This window comes from Papio anubis, chromosome X, assembly GCF_008728515.1.
Source record: "Papio anubis isolate 15944 chromosome X, Panubis1.0, whole genome shotgun sequence".
Lineage (NCBI taxonomy): Eukaryota > Metazoa > Chordata > Mammalia > Primates > Cercopithecidae > Papio > Papio anubis.
Window position 1 is genome coordinate 136,690,736 of NC_044996.1, and position 18,701 is coordinate 136,709,436.

At 41.2% G+C, this 18,701-nt stretch overlaps 1 pseudogene; it reads right to left on the reverse strand.

Moving 5' to 3' along the window:
- Positions 1-7,623: 7,623 nt before the first annotated feature.
- Positions 7,624-7,742, reverse strand: LOC116272302 (annotated as a pseudogene).
- Positions 7,743-18,701: the final 10,959 nt, after the last annotated feature.

Genomic DNA, 18,701 nt, shown 5'->3' on the forward strand with positions numbered 1-18,701 from the left:
TTGATTGTTTTTGTTTGTCTTTGTTTTCAACTTTCCAACTCATCCCATGACTTTCCATGCAAGGTCAATAATGTTTGAACTGGTCTGTACCCTGCTCAATGAGGTGGGTGCACATAATTGGATATTGTGGTAATGACTAAGAGTTTCTCAACATTTACTGTCATTTTCTGTGCTTGCCCCCATCCTATGTAGCCTGGGAACAAACATTTGTGGAGTGATAAGTTAGGAAGTCAGATTTTTTGGTAGCAACAAAGGACCATTTAATGTAACCACCAACTGAATCCTGGCTGTTGTAACAACTGTTTGAGTAAAGTGATGAATTACAATGTCTATTCATTCATCTATTCATACAGTGAATACTGACAACTTATACATGTGACACAAGCTTAAGGAACAGAGTAAATGATTCTGAAAGGAATACATGCTTTAGTAGACATTTAGTGCCTCATCCTGAAAGAGGGGCCTTGTGAAGAGTTATTTGAAGGTCAAGATGAGACAGAACAGGGCATCATTAAATTCAGCAAACATTTTTGGAGGATCCACTCCATGCAAAGCGCCATGAGAAACATCAAGATGCTGCTGCTGCAGTGCTCTCTGTCCTTGGGGACTTCAACTTCTAATGGGGTCAGAGGGAGGAAGAGTGGAGACTCACACTCAAACTCAAATGGAAAGCAGAGCTGGGTACGTTATGTAAATACCGAGAGTTGTGGTCATGCAGAAGGTTGATTGCTTCTGCCATGTTAGTAAGGGCAGGTTTCATGGAATATTTGATCTAATATTTTGGAAACAGGAAGGGAGATGTCAGGCCCAAATGCCAGATGGTGCAGGGGCAGACAGGAGGGGCACCCAGACCAGGGGGAAGGATATGCATGACAGGGAAAAGTTGGCAAGTGCACAGTACATCGTGGAAGTGGTGAGGAATCAGAAGGTTGAAAATTTGGGTAAATGGAGGCATTAAGAAGCATGGCGTTGGGGAGTAGGATAGGCTGGCATCCTGGGTTCAGATGTGGTGGACCTTGAAAACTCTTGGCTCTATTCTCTAATGCACAACAGCCACAGACGGTTCTTGAGCCAGGAGATGAAAGCAAGGGAAGGTGAGGGCTCAAATGCCCAGGCTGTTGCATCTTGCAAGAGGATGGGGGCAGGCTAGAAAGAAGGCAGTAAGAGTTGAGGCTGGAAAGGAGGCGAGTTGGCAGGACCCCAGTGATGGAGGACAGAACTCCACATATTTCCCTGTGGTTTCTTACTTGAGCAATATCTTCTCAAGTATACAGCTGGAGAAACAGATGTTTGGGGGAAAGAGACATTGTGAATAGGAGTGATGGTACCAGCAGGAAGTTAGGAATGCATCTGTGCCTCAGTAGAAGAACACTGGAAAAGACAGCCTTGCAGGCTCCGATTTAAAGGAATTCTTTGCCACTCATAAGACCTGTACTGCAGAGAACTTGGAGGGACTGGCTGAGAGCTCGAGGCTGGGGACCATGGCAACCAGATTCATCAGCACATTAATATTGTAGGAGTTTGTTCATGCACGAGCACAACTAAGACCCTCTTTCAACAACGACCAGGTGAGGAGGAGACTCATGCTGCCTAGGGAGGGGAAAGGAGACCTAGAGGCATTTAGGTGAGGGAGAGCGAATATTCTTGCTAGTCCCTCAGAGCGTCACCCTCCCTTGCTGCTTCCCTTGAGCCTGCCCACACCTCTGCAGATACACACTTCATTTCTCATTCATTAAGTGTCTGAAATTGCCCTTGAACATGCCATCTCTCTATGCTGGTACCATGACCGAAACCCTGGATGGCTGGCCTCTGAGTCTACTTTAGTCTTCACGACATCACAATGCCTTTTTAAAAAATATTTTTAAAAAATTTTTGTGGGCACCCAGTAGGTGTGTATATTTATGGGGTGCATGAGACATTTTGATACAGGCATGCAATATGTAATAATCACATCAGGGTAAATGGGGTATCTTAACCTTAAACATTTATCCTTTGTGTTACAAGCAATTCAATTATACGGTTTTAGTTATTTAAAAATAAATGATTAAATTATTATTGACTATAGTCACCCTGTTCTGTTATCAAATATAAGGTGTTAGTCATTCTTTCTAATGATTTTTTGTATTCATTAACCATCCCCATCTCCTCTACTCTTCCCAGCCTCTCAGCCTCTGATTCCTATCCTTCTTCTCGTTATCTTCATGAGTTCCATTGCTTTGATTTTTAGCTCTCACAAATAAGTGAGAATATGAGATGTTTGTCTCTCTGTGTCTGGCTTATTTCACTTAACATAATGACCTCCAGTTCCATCCATGTTGGTGCAAATGACAGGATCTCGTTCTTTTTTATGGCTGAATAGTACTCCATTGTGTATATGTACCACATTTTCTTTATCCATCTATTGATGGACACTTAGGTTGCTTCCAAATCCTAGCTATTGTGAACAAAGCTGCAGTTAACGTGGGAGTGCAGATATCTCTTTGATATACTACTGATTTCTTTTCTTTTGTTACATACCCAGCAGTGGGATTGCTGGATCATAGGGTAGCTCTATTTTTATTTTTTATTTTGGAACCTCCAAACTGTTTTTTATAGTGGTTGTACTACTTTACATTCCCACCAACAGTGTACGAGGGTTCCCTTTTCTTCACATCCTCACCAGCATTTGTTATTGCCTGTCTTTTAGATATAAGCATTTTAACCGGGGTGAGATGGTATCCCATTATAGTTTTCCTTTGCATTTCTCTGGTGATCAGTGATGTTGAGCATCCTTTCATATGCCTGTTTGCCATTAATATGTCTTCTTTTGAGAAATGTCTATTCAGATCTTTTGCCCATTTTTTGATCTATATTTTTTCCTATAGGATTGTTTGAGCTTCTTATATATTCTGGTTAATCCCTTGTCAGATGGGTAGTTTGCAAGTATTTTCTCCCATTCTGTGAGTTGTCTCTTTGCTTTGCTGATTGTTTCCTTTGCAGAAACTTTTAAACTTGATGTAATCCCATTTGTCCATCTTTGCTTTAGTTGCCTGTGCTTGTGGGGTATTGCTCAAGAAATCTTTTCCTACGCCAATATCGAGAGTTTCTCCAATGTTTTCTTGTAGTAGTTTCATAATTTGAGGTCTTAGATTTAAGTCTTTAATCCATTATTTGATTTTTGTATATGGTGAGAGTCAGGTAATGTGATCCCTCCAGTTTTGTTCTTTTTGCTCAGGGTAGTTTTGGTTATTCTGGATAGTTTTGCAATGTCTTTAAATGACACCACCTGCCTTTAAAGTTGAGTCAAAGAGTAGAACAAGTAACAGTGGCTGAGAAGGACTACTTATGAAAGTAGGAAGAAGTCCAGGAAGTGTGGCATCATAGCATTGAGTAAAAGAGAGCTATACAGTGGGAGTATCAAAAGCTATGATAAAGAAGTGATATTATTAGAATAGGAGTCTACAGATACTTTTTTTTTTTTTTCAAGAGGGAGTCTTGCTCTGTTGCCCAGGCTGGAGTGCAGTGGCACGATCTCGGCTCACTGCAAGCTCCGCCTCCTGGGTTCAAGCGATTCTCCTGCCTCAGCCTCCCAAGTAGCTGGGACTACAGGTGCCCACCACCACGCCTGGTTAATTTTTTGTATTTTTAGTAGAGACGGGGTTTCACCGTATTAGCCAGGATGGTCTCAATCTCCTGACCTTGTGATCTGACCACCTCAGCCTCCCAAAGTTCTGGGATTACAGGCGTGAGCCACCGCGCCCGGCCTGGGTCTACAGATACTTTTAGCCAGCCCTCATAGAGCCCTTTCTATGTCTCAGACACTATTGTAAGTGGTTTACATGTTTTAACTCTATAAATCCCATGAGATAAGTAATATCACTATGTTCATATTGCACACAGGAAACTGAAGGGGTTATGTAGCTTACCCAAGGTCACACAACTACTAAGTGGTGCAGCAAGAAGTTTAATCTGTTCTTATTAATGCTGCACCATTGTTCAATTTAAGTAACATTAAACTTCCCGGAAGAAAATAGCTAATATTCATTGGTTGTAACTTTTCATTTTAATAGAAGAAACTAGAACAGGGGAGGGCAGGATGGAAGTTTAAAGGTAAAAACAGAAAAGGAGGGATTTGTATAAAAAATTAGTTCATCATCTCTGTTTAGTTCATGAGTCTATGTTATGGAGTTTTTTTTCTTTTCTTTTTGTGAATAGACCAGAAACTTAAACTCATAAAAATAAAAGCTCGTAGAGTTTAATGAGGGCAAAGGTTTTTTATTGACCTACTGGGACATTGCTCGTGAGGAATAGTCACATGCCTTCTACTCTCCTTCACTGAATCTGGGTCCTATGGAGACCCGGTTTCCTTGAGTACCACTTTACCAGAAGTGCGTAGGTGAAGTCTCCTTACTGGAGCCTAAGCACATAGATCAGTAGAACTAGAGATTTCGCCAATTCTGCGTTCCCTTTTTATTCCTCTTGAAGATGTTCTTGGGGAACACTTGCAGCAGCTGTGCATGGCATATGAGATTTGCAGGGGCTGAGGGTAGGATGAATGCAGGGGGAGGGAGTGTGGGGAGGCTGGAGAGGTGACACAGCTGGCTGTGTGATTTCAGCAGGGGCTCTGAGGGGTTCCTAGATGCCCACATTACTAATGACAAAGTCGGCTTCTTTACCTTTGCCAGGACAGCTGGAATATATGGAGAATCTTCAATTCTTTTTTCCTTTTAAAAAATATTTTAATAGACAAATAACAATTGTACATATTCATGGGGTGTATAGTGATGTTTCAACACCTATAATGTATAGTAATCAGATCAGGGTCATCAGCATTTCCATCATCTCAAACATGGTATCATTTCTTTGTGTTGGGAACATTCAATATCCTCCTTCTAGCTATTTGAAACTATGTATTACATTAATGTTAACTATTGTCTTCCCACGGTGCTATAGAGCACTAGAACTTATTCCTCCTATCTGGCTGTAATTTTGTAGCCTTTAACAAATCTCTCCCTATCCCTTCCTTTGCCTTGCATTCCCAGCCTCCAGTATCCTCTGTTTTCTTTACTTTCTCGGTGTGAAATGACATGCATTAAAAAGGCAACAGGGAAAAGAACATAGCATAAAGTTGCACAGCGAATAGTAGGTATGGAACAGTCTTTCTGAGCCCAGAAGAAATTTTGCTTTATCTTTGCTGAATAATTCTTCCCTACCGCTCATAACACTCTTGCTTAGGATGGCTGAGAAGATAGCCTTGAGTTGATGGGTCAGGAGATGTGGTCTCAACCCTGCAGCGATTTTTTGAGAGAAGAGCCAGTATGTGTGTGTGTGTGTTTTTGTGTGTGTGTGTGTGTGTGTTTGCATGTATTAATACTTCCTTAAGTAAGCTGAATGCAAACTGGATTTAAATGGATGGCACTGTAGACAAGGGTAGATTTTATAAACCAAAGAGCCCTTGAAATAAACAGCTATTAAAAATATATTAATATAATCATCTTTCACATATGCTTTCTTAAGTTTGATTAACTGCTTTCTAAAAGTGTATTCGATATTAGAGCCACATCAAACAAGCTGTGCTGAAATGTATCTGAGCTTATAAAGCACAAATCAGATTCTAGATCACTTGAGAATTGGGTATATGGGAGAAGAATGTAAACTATTTCCTTTAAACAGGGGATGGAGAAGTAAGTCCACAATTAGTTAATGATGACCTTGGCCGACCTTCAATTATGTTAGCCTAGGAAGGGTTTCTTGAATGTATTTACTTTGTTATTAACTTCTTAGTGAATTCTGTCACAATTTATTTTTCTATTATGTCAGCTCTTATTTACCTGTAAGAACACTTTCACATAAATTTCATCTCATCCAAGGATGATAAAGAAGAACCTTGAATGAAATGAAGTTCATCTTGAGTTAGAGCCTCCCAAAACTTGAACCAATTTTCCTTTGCTACCAAATGTCTGGTAATAAGTTTGGGGCTTTAAAAACTGTAATAACTTTCTCAGCCCAAGAAAGGTAGTAAATCTAGTGCAAATCCATTTAAAGGTTCTGGGCAAGGCACGCTTAAGAATCCAAAAATGGATGATGAAGTAGCTATAGTGGCTGAACTTAGATGGTATTTCGGGTACTAAAAATACACACATAGATGTGGAATAATTAAACATAAGTACAATATTACAACGTAGCAGACAACTGGAAATCTAAATTAATATCAATTAGGTAAGAATAAGTTTAAATATGTGAAAAAATACAGTGCCATATAATATAACTCTGAAAAGGACAAAAATGGGAATTCCTTAGTTATATAAAATGGGATACTGAAGAAGAGCAAGCAAAAATGGAATCAGAGCAATGGATAAAAGAAATGCAAATCTCTAAAAATTTATACAGAAATATAAGTATTGAGAGAAAATAAACTTCTTTTTCCTGAAAAGCGATTTAAAAGAAATTTTCCTGATTGGTGACCTATGTATTAAAAAATACCATAAGATATTGTTGCTCAATGTGTCAACTTGTGCCCTGGAAATTCCCAGACAGGAAAAGTCACTCTGGGAAAGAGAGTGTATGGCTGGAAGGTGGGTTTGCACTTCATAAAAGACACAAAGGCCTGACGGAAGTCTCAACATCATATGCATGTTAAGGAGAGAGAAGGGGACATTCCAGGAGAGGAAAGTGATGAGAGTCAAGGAGTGGGGGCAGGGATGGTCTGCATAATCCTGCATGAGGCGTTGCACCAGAAAGTTTTTTCAAGGCTCCTTTCTGGAAACTAAAAAGAGGTCTGGCCAAGAATAAAAAATGGAGGAGAGGACCGAGGAACTCTTTTGAATTATATGAGCTATCTGTTGCTGTGTGACAAATGGCCCCCACTTTAGAGGCTTTATCTCAAGTTTCTCTATGTCAGGAATCTGGGGGTCGTTTAACTGGGTCCTCAGCATCTGAAGATGTTGGCCAGGACTATGGTCATCTTTAGGCTTGACTGTGGAAGGATCTGCTTCCAAGCTCACACCCGTGTTATTGGCAGGATTTCTTTGCTTGCAGGCGTATTGGCTCGAGGGCCTCAGTTCCTTGTTGGTTGTTGTCCCAAGGCTGCCTTCGGTTCCTTGCCATATGGGCTTCTCTACAGGGCAGCTCACAACCAAAGGCCTAGGATAGAAATAAACAAAACTACCATGTGAAAAGAAACAGCAAGGAAACTTGCATGTCTCAATCATAGCACTAGGTAGAGGGAGGGGAAAAGGATTTTGAACAGCAAGCAAATTTATATTCTGAGTTGACACCACCCATGTGGTCTAAAATCTCATGAAGAAATTTTAATTTAAAATGCTCTCAGTCTATCCCAACAGTAATCAAAAGACATTATTGATTGTAAAATGCAAACTGATTTAAGAGACGTTAAAATGCTTTTTAAAGATACTTATATTTAATAAAATGTTATCAAAGTTTTGCTACAAAAAAGAGATATAATTTACATACCATACTATTCACCCATTTAATTTGTAAAATTCAATGGTTATTAGTGTATTTGCAGATTTATGCAACCATCACTACAATACATTTTAAAACATTTTTGTCACCTTCAAAAGAAATTTCTTATCTTTTCATTTTTATATCTATTTATTTTTAAAATTTTATTTTATCTTATAAAGCTTACAGCACCCAGCATTCCCAGGTGGTCTCCCATCCAAGTTCTAACTAGGCCCAACCCTGCTTAGTTTCCAAGATCAACTGGGATCAGGCATGTTCAGGGTGGTCTAGCTATAGATGGATACTTCATATATTTTCAGTTATTACCCCTCAACCCGTAGGCCTCGGACCCCCATCCCAACCCTTAGCAACAATGAATCTGCTTTATGTATTTATAGATTGGTCACAGACATTTACAAGTGATGTTAGAAGTCACATTGCTTTTGCCATATTCCATTGCTTAAAAGTGAGTCATTAGGTCCAGCCCACAGATAGGCAGAGAGGCTTCTACAGGGAGGTGGGATTCATAGAAGCCGCTTTAGAAGCAGCCTACCATAGGAGGGAACCAGGAATGTGTCCGGAGTCTTGAGTAGATTTAATGTCCTTGCTTTTAAATTGATAGCCCATGAATACTTGGAAGGAAAAGCTTCCCAAATGGTCAGGCCTCCTACTGAGAACTTGTTAAGAGGCTGAGACCATCTTATCTCTTGATAGTTATGCATATATGAGGGCAGAGAGACCATAAGGGATGAAAGGATGCCATGGCTTCATCTTCTGCAGCTCATAAGGCTGTCTTGTGAACAAGGCAACTAAAAATGAGATACGACAAGACACAGGAAGGGGGATGATATGGTTTGGATGTGTGTCCCCTCCAAGTCTTATGTTGTAATGCGATCCCCAATGCTAAAGGTGGTGGAGCCTGGTTGGAGGTGGTCATGGGAGTGGAGCCCTCATGAATGAGTTGGTGCCCTCTTCATAGTAATGTGTGAGTTCTTGCTCTGAGTTCGTGTGAGATCTGATTGTTTAAAAGTGTGTGGCACCTTCTCCCCTACCTTGCTCCCACTTTCACCGTGTGACACGTCTGCTTCCGTCATGCCTTCCGCCATGATTGGAAGCTTCTTGAGGCCCTCACCAGAAACAGGTGCCAGCACCACACTTCCTGTACAGCCTGCAGAACTGTGACCCAAAATAAACCTCTTTTCCTTATGAATTCCCCAGTCTCAGGTGTTTCTTTATAGCAGTGCACATGGACAGACAGAGGGAGATCCTCTTGAGCGTATCCTGTGCTGCATCTGTCTTCCCCCTCTGGGTGTGCTCTGGTTAGCCAGAATAACTTGGACTTTTCCAGGCCCTTAGAACTGACCTCTACAAGCCAGAAGTCTTGTGTCCAGGGCAGATGACCTTTGACTTTTAGCTTTTTAAATATAGACATTGCATACTAATGAAGACAGCCTGGTGTTGTGATAATTTAGTTTTTCCCTGAGTGCTTCCAGAATCTAGTTCCATGAAATTCTCAGTGAAATCATTGTCCACCCTTAGATATTCAAAATACATGCTGACATCTGGAAGGATTACAGTAATGAAACTTGCTTAACTTCATTTGACTGGACATTTTCCACATGTATCTGATGATGAACGCCCCCCCCCCCACACCCATTTATCCATCTGTTCGCATTGTGAGGCACAGGCAATATACACTGCTGTAACTCTCTGTAGACTGTGGGTTCTCCCTGTTGGCTCTTGTTAATACTGTGCCTGAAGGCCACTAGAACTATTGATGTTTGTCACATGAAAGCTGTTAAGCCAAGGATTCCTCATAGTGTATTTCCTCGGTGGAGTTCTGAGCCTATATAGAGTAGTTTACTTCGATCTCTGTTAAATAGTATTGAGTTAAAGGTCAACTGTATGCGAGGCAGCATATGATATGAAAGCTCAATTGATTTTTCTGCTGCCAACTGGCTAAGCTTGTAGGGATAATATTGAATGTCCAGGTCGTGATTTATTTTATGGACCATTGTTCCCAAAATAGGCAATCCACAAGCATTCCAAAACATCCATTTTAGTATTGAGTGGGCCAGTGCTGAGTGCACAGTCCTTCCTCTCACTGCAAAATGCCGTTCTTCAGATTAATATCCATCCCACTTTATAGCTGACCCACTTCTAGGTAAAGCAGTTAAAAAAACAGCGAGCGCTTTACTTCAGATAATACTTCTTCACTTTCCCCACAAAGAGCACCTCTGTGAGTTATCTTACAGTCAATGGGGATCATGTTCTCAGTATTTTCTCAGCTCTCTACTGAAGGCTGCATCAAGAAAGAACTGGGTTAGACTGAAGGGAACTGATTTAGTGAATCAGCACTAGCTCCTGGTAATCAATATAACATTCTCTAGGAGCTTGAGAAAAAACCGTCTGATGTATTTTACAATTCATAGCTAAACCGTGAGTCTTTGGTTTGGAGTCTACTTCTTTGCCTTATTTTCAAGTTGGTGGCAACTCCAGACTTGAGGGGACGTGCCTATATTTCAGGATGACTAGGAGTGGTTCCCTGCAGTTTTTGGGGACAGCCTTTCAGTAAACTTGAATGGACCTAGAATTCTTACCTGCATCTAGAATGCTGAACTAAGTTTAAACTAATTGTAGATTACATCTTGTGATTGTTCTTGGTTTTGGCCCTCTTAACCGTGTTGTATCTTCCGGTCTAGCTATGAGAGGCTGAACCCTAAGCTCCTCTGGTGCTTGGTATATGCGTCATACGTGCCCTGTCTAATCATCTCCCATTGAGTGTGGGTGAGACCTGTGAATATGATGAATGTCATTCTCTTGATTACGTTACCTTAGATGGCAAAGATGAGTTGTCACCCACTCGTGGTTACATTATGTCATATAAGACTCCATGGTAGCAGGCTGGAGAGAGAGAGACACTTTCCTGGAACAACTGAAAGGCACTGCAGAAACAAACTATCATTTTGTGAGAGGTTCACAGGCTAGGGCCTGAGGGTAGCTTCTGGAGCTGGCAGTGACCCCTGCCTGACAGCCAGTGAGAGCACAAAGGCCTCGGTGCTACAACTGCAAGGACTGACTTAATTCCTGCCCAAAACCATGTGATCTTGGACACCCAGCTCCAGACACCACAGCCTGACATCTTGATTATAGCCTTGCAAAGCCCTGAGGGCTGGACCCGGTTAAGCTGTATCTGAACTGATCCAAGGCAACTGTGAGCTAACCAGTGTGTGTTGTTTCAAGGTCCTAAGTTTGTTATTTGTTGCACAGCAAAAAATGACTCACACACCAGCTTAAAACATTCTCCTTAGTAGCAAACATTTCTTGCTCTGATGGGATAGTATTGTGCTACTTATGCCACCCAAAGTGTCTGTTCCGACTGCTTCCTCTTCATCTCTTGCCTATCCTTGACAAAGTCTCTGTAGATGCTGCAGATGAACTTGGCACACTTCACAAGTTCCCAGCTCACTGTGGCCCTGCTCATCTCCATTTGCAGACTCCTCCTTCTTCATGTTCCTTTAAAACTGGAGCTCATTAAGGAGATCTCTGCAACCAGGGGTGGCACCCTTTCTTTTTATTAAGAGCATTTGAGATAATACTATCAATGAAAAGGCCTTTTTAAAAGGCAATCATGCCCCTCTTACCTTGCTGTATTAGCATTTGTGATGTTGCCCGAGACTTTTTCAACTTGCTGAAATTAATTTTTTAGTGGCCTCCCATGCTTACTGAAGAAACAGAGGCTTGCTCTGAAGGGAAGTGGTGTCATCCCCTGCCACACCCACACAGTGTATTAGAATCCAGGAGTGGTGAAGAGGCAGTTTATTCAGGTGAATTAAAAGAGGGCGTTTTTCATGGGGAATCACAAGTAGGTAGAGGAGGCATCGGCATTGAGAGAAGTGGTACTGAGACCTGGCACAGACACAGCCACCTTCTACCCTGCAAACGTCAGCAGTCTGTTCTTGGAAAATCAAAGATCTGCAGGAAAATGCCAACAAGGAGCCTAAAATACATCACAAATGTTGCATTGGATAAATGTGAACATTCTCTGAAGTTTGGGTACTCAAGGTTAACAGGCCTTCTACTGGGAAAATGTTAACCAGGAAGACATCTGCTGCACATGCCTCCAGTATGCTGAGCTTGTCTTGGAGATGGATGGAAAACATGTGAGCTATAGATGCAACTAGTCCCCTGGCTAGAGGAAAAGGGAAATTCGGGTTCTTGCTTTTAAGTAAGAATGCAGTTTCCGTACCCGGAAAGGAATACATGATTTAACAGGGAAAAACAGAAAACAAAAAGACCTGGAGTCAACGAGTCGTCGAAACTTGTGTGGAGATGATGATGAGCAGAAGCCAATTGTGCAGAAGCAAATCTCAGAGAGAAGAAATTCCCTGTTAGGGGGAGCATAAAAATCCAAGTAAGCCCTCCCCACGGGGATGCATCTACTGAGTAAATAGCCACAGATGTCTGGCAGGGAGGATGCCCGGACCCTTGCAGATTGAGGAGACATGTCAGCTGCAGGTGTCCTGCTTTGAGATCTTTACTGAGAGTCTGGAGCTGCACACATTGAGCTAGGAGTTTGTAATCTTAATCCAGGACTGAGAGAAAAGACAGCAGTTTCCAAAGGTGTGGTCTGCACAACACAGATGACACCCCAGAAAGCCAAAATGACACTGGCAAATGCGGCCACCTGACCAATGTACCATTAGTGTGTTAAATAAAAGAATTAACATATTTTCTTCTATAGCACACAGTTTCTGAACAGAATTTCTTTAATGGTGCAAATTACAATTTGTGACTATTTTGTGTATTGGCTTACTTTTATCGCAGTGGGCTGTTTTTCTCAATATAATGTTATCACCATTAGGGCAGGTTGCATGTGTCATTTGTCCAACACTGCATCCTTAGAACCTAAGCCAGTTCAGCCAGTTCGAGGCTCGATAGGCCTTCCTTAAACATGTACTTAATAAATGCATAGAGGAAATTTTTAAAAAATATTTATTTATCATTATTTTTTCAACTTTTATCTTAGATCCAGTGGGTAGGCATGCAGGTCTGTTACCTGGCTATTTTGCATGGTGCTGAGATTTGCCATCTTTATATGCATGAGCATCCAATGTTTAGCTCCCACTTATAAGAGAGCATATGCATTATTTGGTTTTCTGTTCTTATGTTAATTCACTTAGAGTAATGGCCTCCAGCTGCATCCATGTTGCTGCAAAGGACATAATTTTGTTCTTTTTATGGGTGTGTAGTATTCCATGATGCATATGCACCACATTTTCTTTATCTAATCCGCCACTGATGGGCACTGGGGAAGATTCCTTGTCTTTGCTGTGGTGAATAGTGCTGCCATGAACATGTAAATACATGTATCTTTTTGGTAGAACGATTAGTTTTCTTTTGGATATATTCCCAGTAATTGGGTTGCTGGGTCAAATGGTAATTTGGTTTTAAGTTATTTGAGAAATCTCCAAACTGCTTTCCCCAGTGGCTGAACTAATTTACATTCCGATCAACAGTGTATAAGCATTCCCTTTTCTCTGTAGCCTCGCCAACATCTGTTGTCTTTTGACTTTTTAATAGTAGCCATTCTGGCTGCTGTGAGTTAGTATCTCATTGTGGTAAAAATGGTTATTAAAAAAATTTGTTAGTCCTTCTTCCCTCCATCTTTCCCTCCTTCCCTTTCTCTCCTTCCTTTCTTCCTTGTCTCTCTCTATATCAGCGAAACAACTGACAATCCCCTGTAGCATTCAGCATTTCATGGAATGCCAAGAGTCTACCAAAGCCTCTGTAGCCCTAACAACTTTCCCTTTCTGCTGATTCAGATGCACCCAGATGGCACTGCCAAAAGTGATCTGCAATGCATCGCTTGTGACTGAGTTTCTGCCAAGAAAACTAAAGGGCTTGAAGCCAGACTTCTCTGTTTTCCACTTGGATATTGTGGTTGTAGAAGAAAATGGAAATTAGTTGGGCAGAATCCTGAGGTGGTCCCAGAGATTCCCATTCCCTGGTATATACGCCCTATATAATCTCCACCCCTTGAGCATGGGCAGAGCCTTCGGGTATGATGCGACATCACTCCTGTGATTTGGTCACTTGTCAATCGACTTTGATTTAATCAAAAGAGAGTGTCTTGGTCTTTTTTCTGTCGCTTATAACAGAATACATGAAACTGGGTAATTCACAAATAAAGGGAATTTGTTTTTATAGCTATAGAGGCTGAGAAGCTCAAGCTGAGGGGTCACAACTGGTGCGGGCCTTCTTGCTGGTGAGGACTCTGCAGAGACCTGAATTGGCACAGGGCATCACATGGTGAGGGGGCTGAATGTGCTAGCTCAGGTGTCTTCTTCTCTTCTTATAAAGCTACCGGTCTCACTCCCATGATAACCCATTAATCCATTAACCCACTGATTAATAAATGGATTAATCCATTCAGGAGGGCAGAACCTTCATGACCCAATCACCTCTTAAGGCCTCCTCCTCTCAGAACGGCCTCATTGTGGGTTAAATTCCAACGTGAGTTTTGAAGGGGAAAAATACTCAAACCACAGCAGGGAAACTATCTGGTAGGGTCTGATGCAATCAGGTGAGCTGTTAAGAGGAACTCAACCTTTCCAAAGTCAAAAAGATTGCAAGTGTGAGGAGGGCTATAGAGTGGGCCAAGCATCAAGGAATGGAGAACAACCCCTGGTCAACAACTAGCAAAACAATAGGAGCCTACAGCTACAAGGAAATGAAATGAGCCTGGAGGAGAATCCCAAGCTTCAGAAAGAAACACAGCCCAGTTAATACCTGGATTGCAACTTTGTGAAACATTGAGCTAAAACTGCAGCTAAAACCGAGCTAGACTTTTGACCTATGTAAACTGTGAGATAATAAATGTGGCTTTTTTAGCCATGATATTTGAGGTAATTTGTTATGCTGGGATAGGAAACCAATATAGAAATGTTGACATTTGGTTCCACTGATGGTGTCAAGGAGTAGAAACTGATTTTCAGGATGATGGTTTACTCTCGTTCTGGCAACGGAGAGCCTGCAGAACAAGGTCATGGTTGGTAAGGAAATTATTCACAAACCTGGTCCAGTAAGACATTTTCTCTTGGGACTTAATGACAGTACTAATGCTTTTTCCATGATCCATTTTTTTTTTCTTCGCTGGATTTATGTTTGCTTTTCAAAGTAAGGCAATGGTTCACTGAAGAAGATAAACCACCACGACCACCACCACCACCACCACCACCACCACCACCACCACCACCACCAAGTACAACAGCATAAATCAAACCAGAAAATGTTCCTAGGTTTTAGTAGGGAAGTTTTGATCCTCAGATAGAAAGGTAGAACTATGCTATCTACTTTCCCCTTGAGATTTATTTTTCACTGGGTGCATTTCACTTTGACTTTCACAGTCATAAATTTGCCCTGAACCAAGGAGCACAAACTTGAACAAAGGAGCACAAATTTGGACAAAACCCTTCTCCCGAACAGGCTGGGACTGAAAAAAATAACAGTACTGAGTATCATGGGTGAACCAAAAGGAAGTAATTATTTAAAGCAATATCATAAAATAATTTTTTAGATTAAGTTTTTTCATATTTAGATTACCTTTTTGGTCCTCTGAAAAGTGAGCTTTAGCCACATAGACAGAGCAGCTTTCTTTTACACACAATCCTTCATCCTTGTCTTTAGTTAGGCATCTACTGAGCATAAGCCAGAATTCTTGCCCCTAAATGAGCACAAAAGGCCCACTTTTGAGAAGTATGTATTTCCTTCCCTTCCTTCCTTCCTTCCTTCCTTCCTTCCTTCCTTCCTTCCTTCCTTCCTTCCTTCCTCCCTTCCTTCCTTTCTTTTTCAAGGTCTCATTCTGTCACCCAGGCTGGAGTGGAGTGGTGCAATTACAGCTCACTACAGCCTCAACCTCCTGGGCTCAAGTGTTCCTCCCACTTCAGCCTTCTGAGCAGCTGGGACTACAGGCATGTGCCACCACACCTGGCTAATTTTTGTATGTTTTTGTAGAAATGGGGTCTCACTATGTTGCCTGGGCTGGTCTCAAACTCCTGGGCTCAAGTGATCTGCCCACCTTGGCCTCACAAAGTGCTGGAATTACAGCCATGAGCCACCATGCCTGGCTGCATTTTCTACTTTAAATAGATAATACTCTCATGTATTTCAAAATAAAAATAACACAAAATACATATAGTGAAAAGTATGGATTCCACATACTCCCTGTCATATCCCCAATCTCTGGTAATCACTTTTCTCTTCATCTTATATATACTTACTGAATTTCTCTATGCAAATAGTATATATGGATATGAATCTTGTTTCCTCCCTTTCATTCATTAAAAGTAATTTCGAGGCTGGGTGCAGTGGCTCATGCTTGTAATCCCAGCATTTTGGGAAGTTGAGGCAGGTGGATCACCTGAGGTCAGGAGTTCCAAACCAGCCTGGCCAACATGGTGAAACCCCGTCTCTACTAAAAATACAAAAAAAAAAAAAAAAAAAAATTAGCCAGGCGTGGTGGTTGGACCCTGTAATCCCAGCTACATGGGAGGCTGAGGCAGGAGAATTGCCTGAACCCAGGAGGCAAAGGTGGCAGTGAGCCAAGATTGTGCCATTGCACTCCAGCCTGGGCAACAAGAGTGAACCTTTGTCCCCTCCACAAAAAAAAGTAATTTTGAGAGAAATAGAAATGAAATTAGCTTTCATAGGAACTGTGCAAATTTGTGCTCCCTGTATCAATGTGCAAGAATCTAGAAGATCCCTCTAACTGAAAGCTCATTTATATTAGTCTTTTGGTAGGTTGGCCACTCCCACACAGATCTTACTTCTGATCTGATACAAAGGAGAAAGCAAAAAGGAGAAAACTTGAAGCTACAACAGACCAGGCCATTCCTGGGTGATTATGTATACATACCATCTCTTAAGTCTTCCAAATGGTAGTATAAAATGGGCCTGGCTAATCTCATCATACAGTTGAGCATACTAGGCTCAGAGAGGGTCAGTAATTTGCCCGAGGTCCTGCAGTTTGGATATAAGTGCATTTGCCTTCCAATCTACAGACTCCCCACATGGCCCTGAAGGAAATGCCCAGTTCATAGGAATTAGTCCCTGTTGGACTCAAAAAAACAATTTAATTTCAGAGGGTCCTGGGTTCTACTTCAGCTGCTTTTGGAATCTTTGTAGTTTTAAGCTTTGTGTAAGACTACAGCACGTGTTGGAAAATGGTCTTATCCAGTGTGGACCCATCTGTGACAACACCATGATCAGCAATGGCTCCAATGCATGGATGATAAGTCTTTGCAAATGCCTAAGGTGGTTCTTTCTTGTAGCTTCTTGAAAGCTATAGTAAGCTATAGGTGGGAAGGGGTTAGGAGATATGACCTATATTCTTTTCTCTCTCTCAATGTCTAGAGTGACACATTCTTCTAAAGTTTAGAAGGCAAAAAGAAAGCAAATTTATTATTTTTACATTGACAGTTTTGATAATTAGACATTCACATTGTGGAGGAAACGTTTAATTTGTGGACTCCACCTCTATCCACAGCTTGCATCCCTTTGGTCTCCTCCAACTAGAGCCATGATATGATGGTCCTGCCCAGGTCATGTGAGTGAGAGTCTGCCAGGAGGGATCCTGGAAACCTTTTTCTCTCTTGATAAAGAGAGACTCCACGGATGCCCTTTCATGTTTTGCCCATCCTTTATGCATGGAAGCCTGAACATGAATCAGCCTTCAAGACCCTAAGGTCACAGCCGTGATGGATATGGAACAAGGTGCTGTGGGTTGAGGGACAGATGCAGAGAGAGCACAGGACCCCAGAAGCATCATTTTCACCAGCTCTTGGCTACCCGCCTCCTGACTTCTTGGTATGTGAGAAAAACAAACTCTTATTGTTCACACTCTTACTTTCTCCTTGCCATGTTTTTCTCATCCAAATACAAAACCACCTGAGGCTATTATAGACTTGTAATTTCTCCTACCTATGGAAAAATGTGATGATTGTTAAATCTTTAGAAATAATGGGTGATGGTAAAAAGAAGTTATCCAAGTTTTAGCACTTATTATGACCAAAAAAATCAGAATATGTGTTGCTGTTCTAAGAAATTTAGTATTAAGACAGCCATATGTTTATGCCTATGTTTAAAAACATGGGGATTGAAATTAGTCTTACTTTCATAAGGCAGTCATTGGCATCTGATTTCTGATGAAACCACTGGCTATTTGTTGTGCCAGGTTAAAACAAATTACTTTTATTTGTATATTAGATATATATGTATAACATTAGGACTGCTTGTGAATGTGCTATCTGTAATGAAATTTTATTCTATGTAAATGATATCTAATTATTAAGAAAAATTGTTGTCAAGATAAATGAGTAAATAAAACTGTCCATAATCTTAAATTTTGAGAAATATGCTTAATCTCAGTTTTCTATTACTTTCAATTATGTCAGTGAAAAATAGCTCTGAAATGTTATATTCTGGTATGCTTTCATGATGGGCTTCAAGGCTACCATTTCTTGTGGAAAGAAATCAGTGAGATTAAAAGGAGCACAGAAATATCATGATAAATATTTTAGACCTTTTAGTAGCTGAAAGACACCGTTTGAAGAGAGTTCAACAGAAAGAGAAAGAAATGATGAAATAAATTCAAGGGCTGACATATGATGGAAGATCAAAAAGATGCAGTCCATGTGTTTTGGTGGGGCCATAACTCAGAATGATATATCAATCTATAATTATACGAAAGGCAACACCTGGGAGAGAAAGAAATAGAAAATAACACTTTTACTAGATTTTGATGTGTCTGGGCACAACTCTTATTCACTTCTTAAATAATATTTACTGAGTGCCTGCTGTGGGAAAGCACTGCCTTAACCATTGAGCAGACAAAGAATAAAGACTCAATCCTGGCCCCAAGGTTTCCACAGTCTGGTGAATGAGTCAGAGAATGAACAGGTAATAAAAACAGATGGAGGAGGAATGTGCAAAGTGCTGAAAGATGCAGAGGCAGCGGAAGGCTAATCCAGCCTGGGAGTGTCAGAGAAGACCACGGGGGAGGTGAGGCTACATGGGGTCCTGATGAATTGTGAGGGACTAGCTAGATGGGAGAAGGAAAACACAGGTTGTCAAGGCACAGGAGGTAACTCACATAAATGTATCAAGAGCATGGTGCCTTAGACAAATAAGGCACTATTGCAAGTAGCTTCAAAAGGCTACAACAGGGTGCCTGTGGATAGGTAGTAAGAGGATGTGCT